Source organism: Triticum aestivum, chromosome 1A, assembly GCF_018294505.1.
Source record: "Triticum aestivum cultivar Chinese Spring chromosome 1A, IWGSC CS RefSeq v2.1, whole genome shotgun sequence".
NCBI classification, from domain to species: domain Eukaryota; kingdom Viridiplantae; phylum Streptophyta; class Magnoliopsida; order Poales; family Poaceae; genus Triticum; species Triticum aestivum.
This window is the reverse complement of record NC_057794.1, coordinates 247,381,296-247,395,856: the sequence shown is the minus strand read 5'-3', so window position 1 is coordinate 247,395,856 and position 14,561 is coordinate 247,381,296.

Below are 14,561 nucleotides of genomic sequence, written 5' to 3'. Positions count from 1 at the left end.
AAACAACATTTGAATGTACATAGTACGAGATTTAATATCGATGTTTCAATTCGGTGTACATTGTAAGATTTGAACCGAGGACCAGGCATACGGGTAATTATTTCGAATTCGTGCGATACTAAGTTTCGAAAAGTTGACATTGACTCGGTTTGTTGTGCTATTTTGTAGGTCATATGTTTGAATCCATCCAAAAGTTTTCTCACTACCATGGTTTTCATCATATACATATGAATTTGTATTAAAAAAGTAGCGTGGATACAATGAAATGTGAAATCCACATTAGAATTGGAGATCGCTACATGACACACACTCTAATTCAAATAACTAACTACGTGACACACACTCTAATTCAAATAACTAATTATGTGACACACACTCTAATCCACGTTAGCGTGGGTACCGTTTCGATTTTTTTCAAATAAATCCTCATTAATTAATTTATAATACTCCCTCTGGTCACTTTTATAAGACCTTGAAGACATTTCAGACAATGTGCAAAACAATTAATTTTAAGTTGTCTAAAACAACTTACAAAAGTGAACGGATGGAGTATCTCGTTTCGAATGACTAATTATTGCAAGGAAAACACGGGCATGGTAATACATACAGATTCGTTTGCAAATGAAAGAAGATTCATTTGCATTCTCAAATGTAGGCGCACCAGGCAGGCCAGGGTCGTGTCGGGGTGGACGCTGCTTTGGTGCCTTAAAGGCAACTGCCTTTGGGTCACTGACATGTGGGCCAGCCACCTGTTGGGCCCACATGTCATGGACACAAAGGCATGTGCCTTAAGGCACTGAAGCATAGTCCTGTTGGGGTGGTCGCGTGTGTCGGACGGACGCGTAGCACCCAGTCACCCACCCCCTCCCCCCCAAAAAAAGGACGATGACAATATAAGTTTGTGCTTCCACGTTTCGGATTGAAATATCTAGCGGCCCCAATTCCAGCCCTGCAAAATCTCTCTTCTCCACCGTCCCCTTCCATGCCCAGATTGCTCAAATCCCTAATTTATCGCCAACCCTCGAATCGCCCCTCGTCTCGTCTCTTTCCCCACCGTTCCCCACCTCTGTGCCGGACGACGACGACGAAGACGACGGTCACGCTTCACCACCGCACCGGAGCTACCTCATCTACGCCCTCGTCCACCGCACCGGGTGGTCCACCGACAACGTCGGCCGCTGCAACTGACGTGCCTCACAGACACCGAGTTCCACCGCATCACATGCGCTTCACCGATGCCGTCTCCCAGCTCACTGGGGCTACTGCACCGAGCACATCATCGCACCTCCACCCCCCGAGGCTGTTGGGGCTTCACCAACGGTCTCGTCCAGCGCATCGTAGCGCTCCGCTGCCACTCAAGATCTGCATCCGTGCACGGCCAGCCAACGCCAGCGCATCACACTCAACGGCTCTGAAGTGACCCACACTCTAGCTAGGCGAGCATGCCCAAACGCCGGCCTGAACTAGGTATCCACATATCACTCCCTTGTGCACTGTTCCGACGATGTTTGGATATCCTTTCACTGCTCTCTTAGCTTACACGCCTATGCAACTTTGACTTTAACTCTTATTTCTTCTAGAGATATCATCTGAAACAAGCAAATCCATTTTTTAGCGAAGCATGACGGTGCTACGAGATCTGGTACACATATTGCACACCCGTATAACCTTGTAAGTATCTGTCCTCCGGTACAACATCAAGGTCGATTCCTCTTATTTGATCAACCATTCGCCGTGTCAAAAATGCAGAGGTGGATGCAAGGAGCACAAGGCCTGCACATGCAAGCAAGTGGTAACATGGACTTGTACATGGAACATCCCAAGCGCAAGCAGAGCTGCAGTGAGCCTGTACAATGAGCTAGCGTAAGTCTCTGCATTTCATTTAATTCGCACTGGCATTCGTGTATGATTTGTGTGTAGTGGCTGATCCATGAATTCAAGTTACCAGGGGCGAACATTTAACTTAAAAAATATGAAGGCACTTGCACTCCGGAAATCAACATAACTTGAGAAATGTGAAGCTACATGCACTTTGAAAACCAGCTAATGATCCAAAGTAGTTCAGATTATAAACACTAAATGATGCAAGCACCAAAAACACAAAATGCAACATGGTGTACAAGGACTACAAACATGGTCTGTACCTGCTTGAATTATTCGTTCTCTGGCTAAAAATATCGAAGTGTAATTGCACGTATAACCAGTGCGCAAACTGCATATCAATATATCTATCATGCACAAGTATGCCAATAGTTTCAAACAATAGATTAGAAAAGTATTTATGCTATGTTGTCATGATACGGGGACTTTCTGGTAGATGGCCTCGACGTTTCCTCAAGCTATGAAAATGCACTATAATTTGCTTGTCATCAATGCCTGCAAATCTCTGTCTCTCTCAACATAGTAGATCATCATTACACACTAAATCCTTCAATGAGCTTGCAAAATGCTTGCGTTAGATCCCTCATTAGACACTATACGTTCATCACCAGGAGCATGTAAAATGTTTGCATCAAATCCTTCATTAGCAGTCTGTTCATTAGACACTTCAGACTCAAGAACAACATGAGCTTGTATGTTTGCACCGGAAACTTGATTAGATACATCAGATTCAGTCAGTTTAGTATGATTGGGGGAGTTATAAAATAAGTAGAAATTGGTTTCATTTTCTCATAGATTCCCTACATACAAGCAGTTTTACAACACTATCAGGTTTAACTATTGGCCAGAAATTGAAGAGTTGAATTAGATATAATCAGGGATGTGATGTACCTGCTCGTTGCGCATGCTACTCTTGCAAGCTGCGACTGTCCGTTTGCGCAAGCTCGATGCCATGCCCATGCTGCCGCCACTGCCTCCCACGCAGGCTACACCCAGGGTTGGATCTTCATCTTCTTGCCCCTCCGTTCGCTTGAAGCCCGGCGACCGCCCTCCAACGAGGGCGCGAGGAAGTGCTATGTCGGTCTGTCCAGCGGTGGCTAGGTTAGGAGCGAACCAGACTGGAGGCTGGAGCGAATGAATTGGGATTTTTCCTGTTGTCGATCGATATGGGAGGCGCTCGTTTGGGCCGCGAGCCTGCTATAGGGCCTGCCTTGCACTTATGTCATTAGCCCATCCAAATTAAAACATTTTTCTTCATTTTTTACATTGCCTGCTCGTGCGTTGGGACGAACAAAACTAGCATGGGCCAACCTGGACGACTCAAACTAGGTGCACACTTTCCAGCCACCTGAGGCGGCCGCCCATACCAGCCCCTATGGTGGCGTCGCCCCTTTTTGCGTGTATGATTGGATAGTGAAAAATATTCCAGTGGCGCTTTTGATTTACCCACAAAATAGTTGAATTGCTTGTTTCTATGAACTGAGTTCGCCAATAATGTGAAGGATGCCAGTCTTTTCATCCTATTGTAGATTGCTTAGATCTCGATATGCCAAAAGTAATCGCATGAAATATACAGTAAAAGCTAGTGTGATGTGTTTGGCTACAACTAGTCTGACTACACGTCCTCATATAACATATCAAGGACGCACCATCTTACCAGATTAACCATTCGACTTACCCATGCAGTGTGGGAAGAAAGAAGTATTGGGACTGCGTACCCAAGCAATTGATGCCATGGACTCCTTCGTACAACCTTGTAAGCAAAAAAGAAGTTGCAATGTGCCTGTACAAAGAACTAGCATAAGTTCAGTTACCTGCTTCTCGGAATTTTAGTTAGCCACTTATTGCAAAATTGTTAAATTGCGTTGCTTGGCTTAATTTAGTTTGCTACTGATTACATAATGGCACAGCCTGTTAATCATATTGTAGACTGCGCCTATCTATGTGTTTGATACTTACTATTAAGAATTACCTGTTTGCCTTAACTTAAATATCTACTTGTTTGTTTAACTGCTTTGTTGCTGCAACAACGGGTTACAATGATGTTAATAACTACTTTTCAGCATCCAATTGAAACTCTTTAATTCCTTGTTTGTTTAACTGGTTTGCTGTTATAACTCCCAGTTGAGATGTTTTGCTAACTTCAACTTTTCTGAATCCAATCGGAACTTTCATGGCAAAACAGGTTAGACCAAGATCAAAGAGCGAGGTCCCCATGGACGTTGCATCATCCCACAGCAGTGGCACCGGCCCAATCATGCATTATGAATTGCCAACTGCTGATGCTCTAGAGGCTAAACTAGTGGTAGAAAGAGATTCTGCTTCTGCACTTAGAGATGAAGTTGACATGTTGAGGCAAACAGCACAATCACAAGCAGTACTCAAGACAACCATTAAATATTTGGTGGATTTCAAAATGAAGCAAGCTGAGACTGACCAGATTGTTAAGGTCCTGAAGGAAAAAAGGAAATTAAATTCCTACTTGGTAAATCATAGGTGAAATGTTCTTTCCATAGTTTAATAACCTTTGTGTTGTCTGTTCATGTAATCAATCAAACCATTTGTTTTAGAGATCATGTAATAATTGTTTTTTGTTTGTAATTTTATTTGAGCACAAGTCTGTACTAATTGATAAGACTCGGAGACATTTCATTTGGATTGCTGTGCCAGACCTACAAATATGCCAATCAGGCTGAATGTGCATTCAACAATAGTAGTAGTATAGATGGACCATAAGTGGCACGCATCGGAAAGGGCCAAGATGCTGGCTAAAAAAGGATGTTGTTGTAGCCAAAAAAAGTACAACGGCCTGGCTTATGTATGTTAGTTGATATTATTGATCCATATACTCTATAAGTGTTTATATGTCTGTTAGTTCTGTACATTCTTGGTTGATTGACTCGGTATTTGAATCTTGATACATCGCTTGTGTACATATCTAAATGGGAGTACACATTATGTTGCGTGTGACATTTGAGTTGGACATGAAGTGTTCCAAATATTCGAATTCACCTTAAACTGGATTCTAGTTTCTGAATTTGAGTATCGGCATTTGTAAACCATATTCATATATGACAGTGGAATACATCTTTGTCATCCTTTTGAAGATATATAAAAACACCTACAATGATTTATAAAGATTCATATAGGAATACAAAATGGATTCGAATTTAGTTCCCAGGGTAAACTTGGATGCTTATTGTCCCAAAATTCGAAAGAAGCAGCAAAATGTCCAGTCCCATGTCGGCTACCCAAAGCCAAGTGTTTGGGAGATGGAAATTACTGTCTACCCATTACACAGACAATCCATCGGCCCGATTTCCACTTCTCTAAATAGGGGTAGGTTAGTAACTTCAATTAGACGTGACACGACCGCATCTGAGCCCATTCCGACACGGTGGGCGTCAAACATGGGCGGCAAAACTCATTTGATTCAAGCTCATCCGAAAGATCTCTGTTTCTCCCTCCATTCCCCATTCATACACGGTGGGCGGCAAAACAAACTCGACTCGGCTGAAATCGATGTAGGCAAATATTTTCAATAGGGGCAGGTTTGTAACTTCACTCAGACATGACACAACCACCCTACCGGTCAGCCCCGTTCATACACCGTGGGCGCCAACCACCCTCTCCTCGCCCGAAATCGCTCTGGGCAAATATTGGCGAGATGCGAGATTACCGTCCTATCCCCAACCGACGAGACATCCAAATTTTAAATGGGGGCTAAGTTCGTAACTTTCCCATATTTCAGACAGGCACGTCCCAAAAACAAGGTTCCCCGTACCTCTCCCTCCATTTTCCCATTCATACACCGTCCGCGCTAGAACACCCCATCCCCACACCAGCCTCCGTCCGCCACCCCATCCATCGCCACTGTCCTCCACCATGCCAGAGCACCTACCAAGACCGCGTCGTCCACTGCTAGAGATGGACGTTTCTCATCCATGGCGATGGACCAATAGCCTTGCATCGCGTCCTTTCGCTTCATCGGCGCTGTCATCCTCTTTGCCGGGGCCGCTCACACGACCTTCTCTTGCACCGCAACGGGACTTATCCCCCGATGCACCCGTCTACCGTCGCAGATCTGCTTCAACGCCACCGACAACCATCGCATCCCCGATGCCTACACGGCGCCGCAAGAGAGGTGGTACTTCATATCTCCTCAACTTTTTGATCTCAACCAGAAAATAGATCTTAACTTGGTTACTCTACTTTCTTTTTAGCTCTTAGAATTTAGTTCTTAGTTCGAAGCAAACAATGGATGCTAAATATCATTTCTCCAGTTTGCAACTTCAAATCTGCCATGGCACAGCCATAATATGATTTAATTGATCATGCTTAGGGTTTAATTGATCGTGTTGGTTCCGTGGTGGTTTCTTTAATAGAAATCGGAGGGGAAACCCTCTTTTTCTAAAAAAAACATGCTTAGAGTTTCCCCCTTTTGATCACTATACGACCAGAATACGTGCTTCGTGTCATAATAACACTGCTCCACCCATCAAGCTAAACAAGCTTAGTTGTTCAAATACGAATCTGAAATTATTAAAATAGAGTTGTTTAATTGGTCAGCTAAATGTTCCTAAATTAGTTTCGAAAATGCATGTTTACCACTTGGGTGTGTATCTCTACAGGGTGCCCACGGTGGGCCGACCCACCCTGGGATTTTGGGTCGTCCCAGGCCCCGATTCCCCTCTGTTTTGCTGCGCGCTTCCGATCTCTACTCGCCCCCAGCCGCCTGCCTCGCCGGTGACTTGCCGTCCCCGGATGGCATGACTCTAGGAGGAGACGCCGGACTAACAGGAGGCCAGGAGCCGCTCGCCCAACAGCGTCACCGCTGCCCGAGCGCGCCGCCGTGCCTACCTTCCCAGTCCGTTCAGGGCTCAGGCATGCAGCACCCACCAAGCCAACCCGATTTATCCTGAGATACGTCCTCAACACTCAGCAGCCACTCCTCATCGCCCATTTTCTAATTGATTCATTACTCATTAGGCAGGACTGTCATTAGGGTTTGTTGTGTGCTCAGTGCTACCTACACTTAATGGTTCAGATGTATTTCGGTAATCTTTAGTACCTCTAAAGTTCACAGGGTTTTCAAAATTCCGGCCCTCGGAACAGAAACTAGTCATTTTGGATTGTTGGTCGTAGTGACATTGACCCACATTACTACTGCAAGCCAGGTTTGTTGACAATTTTACTTGTCTTTCTTACTCATTCGATATAATATCCAATTATTCATGTCGATTAGTTGTAAACAATAAGTGCTAGACAAACTTCTTCATTCAGATTTTGGACGGTCTCTTACTGCAGTTACAATTCTGCATACTTGTCCTAGTAAGCTCACAAGTAAATGATTGATTCACTACATCTATGCTTGCCTTGTTATATTTGTTGTCAATATTCTTTTAGGGTGGACCACCATGTTTCTAAATACTGGAACCGTAGACATGAGTGAATAGTATTCCTCTATGTGATCTCTTCCATCATGTGTGGGTAATGAACACTGCATTGTATAGAAAGAAAGTGTCATTTCCAGCTTTTACATAGGTTTCGATCTTTTACATGGAATACAATCTGCCTACTTGCCTTGTGTCGCACTACCAACACTCCACCCTTGAAGCTAAACATTACGCCACTCATAATTGCTTAGTTTATTTGTTCAAATATGAATTTCATATGATTCTAGTGTTCCTACTTCAGTTTTGAAATGTGTGCCTGCCTGTTATAGAGACATAAGGGGTTTGTATTTCTTTGTGTGGTCCGGTCAGCACGGTTGGGGAGGTGAACTTTGCATATGCGGGGGTTTATAGGGAGACACTCTCCGAGTTGAATCCGCAATGCATTCCATAGATAATCTAACTACTTTTTATGTTTCCATGAATCTTAGATTCTGAACAGCATCATAATGATTATGAGCTTGCGCGCATGAAAAGAATAAAGCAGAACAATGCCATGGCTGTCAAACTTGGCATTAAGGGACTGAAATCAAGTCTGGATGCAATGCAATGCAAACGCTCTCCACCTACAAATTCATGCTCAGAATATGATCCTAACAGTGATTCTGGGCTAGGGGGAGACCTAAGTCAATGTAGCTCCCTAGTGGAGGAGTCAGAGGAAGATGCCCTATCTTATTCACCCATCAAGGCACTTGCTCTAACTTTCCAAGGTTACATTGCTCGCACATATCTTGCAACTGATGCTTTGCATTGCTTCTACTTTGTTGAACTGCCATTAGCTTAGTTTACACATCGTGTATGTGAATACGCCCTGCCTATCCATTTTCAGTACATATTCCATCTGTCATCATACCATATTTATCCATTCAAATGTTGTTCTTGTGTTTCAGACGGTCAAAAGGAAGAGGGCGATTGCTGATCGTGGAGGAGCACAAGCAAAGTATTTGGAAAAGGTAGTGGCACTTGATAAATCAAATAGCCCATTAGGTGTAGTTGCAATATCACCTGACCCACAAAATACCCCAACTCTAGCAGACTGTAGCCCTACTACACTGGTCATTTATGATGCCCCAATTCAGCAGACCCCAACTGCAGCAAACAGTATGATTATGCCAGTTGACATAGCACCAGCTGTACGACGCAAAACCCCCATTCCAGCAAAGAGTACACCAAATCCAGTTGCCAAATCCCTTTTCGAACCAGAGAGAGCCCCAATTGCAGCAAATAGGACCCTTGTTCCATTTCTTCCCAGTTTAGAAGACGAAGCTTATGTTGTTGTCAGGAACTTTGTGCGCATCTTTCCTTCATGGAAAGATTATACCGCAGACACAGAACAATTTCCAGTCTTCCTCCGCAACTTACGCATAAGTAATGTACTAATGTTATTCATGGTCATTACTGCATATGTTTCCGCTAACAGAAGACACAAGATTTCATTCTTTTAAATAGGCGAGGAGCAAACTGGATTGTGATGACGAGCAAGGGTTGGTTGCGCTTTTCAAGCACTCGTTGATGAAGTATCGTTCCTACCTAAGGCAAGCGCACTTCAATGGCAAGCCTCTGAACGAAATTTCTGTAAAGTCTCCGGTGCTACATTTATCCGATGGTGACTGGAATAATCTTGTTACACATTGGTCTCGGCTGCAGCGTAAGGTACTGTCTATGATATCACTTTGAACTACATTTCTGCATTTGCCTTAATGTCTCACTTGTACGAAAACTGTTAGCAGAAGAACATTTGTTCTCAAGGGACCACAGAATCTCGCAACTATACTGCACACTGCATTGCTCTTATGAGTACCTCTTGCCCTGTATGACCATACTTACTTTCATAGCTGTTTGATTATGTAGCATCAGTGCACATGTTAGCCTCGTAATCGTCCATTTGGTGGACATTATAAGATCTGTATGGACTCCTACATAAATTTAGAATCAACCCAATGCTTTTGAAGAGGTTTAGCTCTGCAGTCCTCTTGTAAGGACTGAACGTGGTCTATCACTGTACTTACATTAATAGCTACTCCCTCCGTCCCATAATATAAGAATGTTTTGTACAGTACACTAGTGTTCAAAACACTCTTGTATTATGGGAAGAGGGATTGGTTCATTTTGTAGCATTATGCATCTTATCTCCCTCGCCCACCATTTACTAAAAAAGACCAGATCTATATTTAATCTTACCAACAAGTAGAATACACAGACAATGCCAGTGCAGAAGTGTAGCCCATTGCTCTTGTCAGTACATTTTTTCCTGTAACGCTTGTACTTCCAGGGATTGGTAGTTGATTATGTAGCATCAATCTGCATATTATCTTCATTATCCTCTATCCCTTCCAGTATTATCATATCTATAATTACTCTCTACAAAATGTAGAGTACAGGCAATGCTTATGAAGAAGATTCTATGCTGAAATTCTTGAGTTATCCTTCCCTTGACATGGAGAAGGGCATTATAAAGCTGGTGTTAATTGTTAATGTAAGTCAGTCCTTCTAAAGCCTTAATCCTCAACTGTTGTTTAATTTTCTCATACTCCATATCATTTACTGCTGTTTAGTTTGTTGTTTCTACCAAAATGTATGTTCGTAAGAACCGTAAGTTCTAAGTTTTACTTGTAAAACCAAATTCCTTATCCATACCATGCACATTACTTAATACTCCCTATATGCATGCTTGTTTTTGTGGATCTATAATCTAGTGTGTGGTGAAGCAGCCCATGTTTGCACCTTGTCATCTCCTGTTTTATCTTACTGATGTGGCTGGTGATATGAACAACATGCCATGCACATTATCCAAAATAGATACAATGATTTTCTTTGCCCTTCATCTATGCTTGTTATGTTGACATGGTAATCCAGTAGTGTGGTCAAGCTCCCCACATTATGAACAATGCCAAATTATGCTATTGATATTTTTGAACTTACTCTTTATTTTCTAATTTGAAATTGGATAGAATTGACAAAACAATTATCATCTTTGTTTATACACATGCAAAACCTGTCATCTCTCTGCTTTGTTTCAGGGTGATATGCCTGATGGCATGCACAAGTCTGTTGAAGGCTGTGAGACAAACCCAACATATATTGCAGCAAAGAAGGCAAAACATCTTGAAGATAGCGAGACAACCTCAAAGTCTTGTCTTGATGCAGTGTTCAAGTTACTTGAGACTAACAGTCAGACAAGTTCACGGAATTCGTTGTCTGAATCAGTTCGACTTCTTTCGTCCCAAGTTCTAGCAGAATGGCATTCTGCAACTCAACTTCGACTTGAAGTTCTATCTCTAAGAAAGATTGCAGAGAACACCAATGAGAACCTCATCGCTAAACAGCTACACCTGGAAGCTATGACCGACATGCTAGGCCGGTCTCATAGCCTTGCTCAGCAGCTTGCGCATCAGTTCCCCTGCAAGGCTAACCTTTCTTGAACTGTCTTGGAAGTGGTCTCGGTTCAGTATTATTTTGTTACGCTGCAATGGTGCCCAGTTTTTGTAATCTGCTTCTTCGTTGCGCTTTATGATCACTGGTGGTGAACTTGGATGCCCAGTGGATGTAATATACCTTAAATCCTTTATTGTATAGTGTAGGTTTATTCTTAGTTACTATGCCGTAATTTCTTTATTGTATAGAGTAGGTTTGTTCTTAATTCCTACTAGTTACTGCCATCATTCGCTATCTAAAAAAAATCAGATGTAGTCGACCGGACCGAAACATTCGACTCTAACGGGCCAGGTTTTTAGCGGGCCACAATTGGGCCGGCCTGCGTCTTTCTTGGGCCCGAATAATTGGGGCCTTCACACATTGCGCCAGGCCCGAACTTACACCGGCCTATATTTTAGTTGGGCCTTTTGTCGACCCAGCGCTTAGTTTGGCCCAGGTAGCGTTGGGCCATTAACAGGCTGAATATTGTACTGGCATGTTACGGCCGAGATGAAACCACGGGCCTTTAGCAGGCCAAAATGCATGTTGGGACTCAATTTTCACTAGTCGTCGACGGGCCTTCAGCAGGCCGAAATGTAGACCGGGCCGTTTTGGGCCCAGTTAGCTCACGGGCCGTTACCAGGCCAAAACATATCTCGGGCCTTAGTTGGCCCACTGATATCATGGGCCTTTAAGAGGCCGAAAGCTTAGCACAGGCATCAACTGGCCGAATTATGCGACAGGCCTTTAACAGGCCCAAAGTCACGTTGGGCTTAACTGTTGCCACCTTTAGCATGGGCCGTTAGTGGGCCCGATGTCCCGTCGTACCATATATGCCCATGGGCAGCATGGGCCATTCCCAGGCCGAAAGTCACACCGGGCTGAAATGGGCCCATGTCTACATCAGGCCTCTAACAGGCCGAAAGTCACTGGGCTGTAGTTGGGCCCAAATATTCAGTGAACAATTAACGGGCCAGATCTAGCTTCGGGCCGCAAATGGGCCCAAATATTGGGCGAACAATTAACGGGCCAGATCTGGCTTCGGGCCGTAAATGGGCCCAAATATTGGGCAAACAATTAATGGGCCAGATCTGGCTTTGGGTCGTAAATGACCTTTATTAAGCATGCCGTCATTGGGCTGGCCCACTAGTACCTGATTAAGTTCTACGGGCCTTTGACTGGGTCGGCCTTTTTAACCTATATGGGCCTCTGTTGGGCCTAGCCATGTGTCGACGTATCATAGGCATGTCTCCTCCAATGGACGGGCGACATCTGGCCCACTGACGAGCTGACAGGTGTTCCCTTCAGCCAATCAGAATTTTACACGTGGAAATTTCTCATTGGTCAGGGCTATTAACGGGTTATCGGATCCAAAATCCGACCCGATAGCTTAACGGTGTTCTGTTACGGTGGATGCCACATGTCAGTCACCCTTGACGAAAGCACTTCTGTGACGCGCGGTTTATCGTCATGGAAGTGGCCACTTCCGTGATGATAATTTTGGTAATGTCATGGAACACTTCTACGACAGCACAGGTATGACTATCTTGATTCTGTCATAAAATCGTCATGGATGTACATGCATGACAAAAAACGCGACCTACTGTGACAAACACGTATCATCACGGAAGTGTATTTTTTTGTAGTGCATCCTTGGAGCGCGGCATCATAATCTGTTCACATCAGAAAAACAAAAATGAAATGAGAAGTTCTTTCGACACATAGCACTAGGACCACTGTTCCAAAAATAACTATAAAAAGGAAATGCAACAAACCAGAAAATAAATGACGGAAAAGAATGGACTTACCATTTTTGCGTCCAACAGGTTTACGTCGTCGCTCACAAAAACCTTGAACTACTTAACTGCATCTTCTAAAACAAACGAGCTATGCACAACTGGCAACACAGGGTTTAATTCATCATCTCTCGTCACAAAAGTTTCCATTTGAAGAACATACTACACAGAAAAGAACAAAAAGGACATGAAAAAAAGAATAAACCATGCATGCAGGCATGGACATGAAAAAACCAGTACAACAGAAAAAATGACAGCACACGTTTACCGTGATAAATAAAGGTGAAAGGAGCACACATTCACTAGAATGATAAACTAAACCTAATTCAGGGTCTTTCTTCCAGTACTTGATGACAAAGTCCATGAGATACGAATCCATTAAAGCTCCTTTTCCAAATGTATTATAGATATAGTCAACAGCGTAAGTATCAACATCACCAAAAGGACTATCCACCATAAAGAACACATTCCTGCAGTAAACATACACAGATGGGATCAATAAATTAAAAATTAAAAACAAAACACACAAAAAGGATTAAGGGCACACACATAAAACTTACTCGTTGTATTTGGTTACAAAATCTTTGCTGAGAACAAGATCCTTTATTTTCCTCGCCTCATCAATATATTTGAACCTCGGAGGCTTCAATTTCTCTATAGAGCATCTCAACTTAAAAGCTGTCTCACCTGCCCTCTTGTTCGAAAATACTTCAACCTCATCCACAGGAGGACGATTAATTGATGCACTCCTAGTCCTAGTGACGCGTGGACACGGCGTAACAAAATCATCATCATCAACATCAAATACATCACGTGGAGAGCTAGGTCAAGAAACACTTCCACCATCAGGTCCAGACGCCACAACTGTGTTCAAACCATCTCCAGCCAAAGAACCAGAATTATCTGGAGAGATTTCAATGGCACAATCCTCCATAACCACCTCAGAACCCTGGGACTCGAATAGTGACGTACAGCCTTCATGAAGCCCCCCATAAAAACCTAAAAAACGTGTAGAAAAAACATGAAAACACTCAGCACAAAATACAAAACCAAAAACATGTAATATATCTCATTTAATATAAAAATGCAGTTCACTAAAGAATAGAATGCAGCCCAACTGGCTACATCAATGCAGTCCTCTTGTCTACTGTAATGCAGAACAATTATATACAACAATGCAGCCCACTTGTATACAACAATGCAGCCCACTTATAAAGAACAATGCAGCTCACTTGCCCCAAAAATAAATACAGCTCACTAACACAACAAAAAATATACACACATCCATTCCAAATCATGCACTTAACTAAACAAACTAGTAAGAAAAGCCTGTAAGAAGCGGAAGCAAGCAGTAGACAAAAAATAAATAATGAAGGATAAAGAAGTTCACTAAAACAACCTTTATCTGCAAAAATTAAGTGATGCTAAATCAAGGCAACACTTTCTCGATGTGAGCCAACTATAGAGCATGGCCTTTCTAATGTAGCTAATGTGCTCCGCCCCAAACTGAGCAACTCGAAGACCATCCCAAGTTTGCAATAATTGAAACATATAGAATCCCCCATCATGCCTGCCATAAATGAATAAAAAACATCAGTTTCACAAAATGAAATAAAAAAACTTGAGCAGTATGGTGGAGAGGGACTGTACAGAACACACCCATTTGGCTGCATTGGGACAATGACATGTTTCAACACAAATCCATCAAGTGTAGGAGGATTTAGCGGCTCATTAGAACTTCATCTACCTTCTTTCCATGCACGCTTGATATTTTTAACCATCCTCCTAAAAACACTGATCGCATCAGGGCTACCAGGTTTATTGAGCGAGTCAAGAAATTCAAACCGTCTTTCTTTCACATTTAACGCAACTACACAATAATGACCAATGCCATCCCTCATCTCTGGCGGATCAAAGGTTGCAAAAAGGACCTGTTCAAAGAACGAAAAATAAATAAAATTATTATAAGAATAAGAAACAGAAGACTATAAAAACAAACACACAAAATATAGTTTTT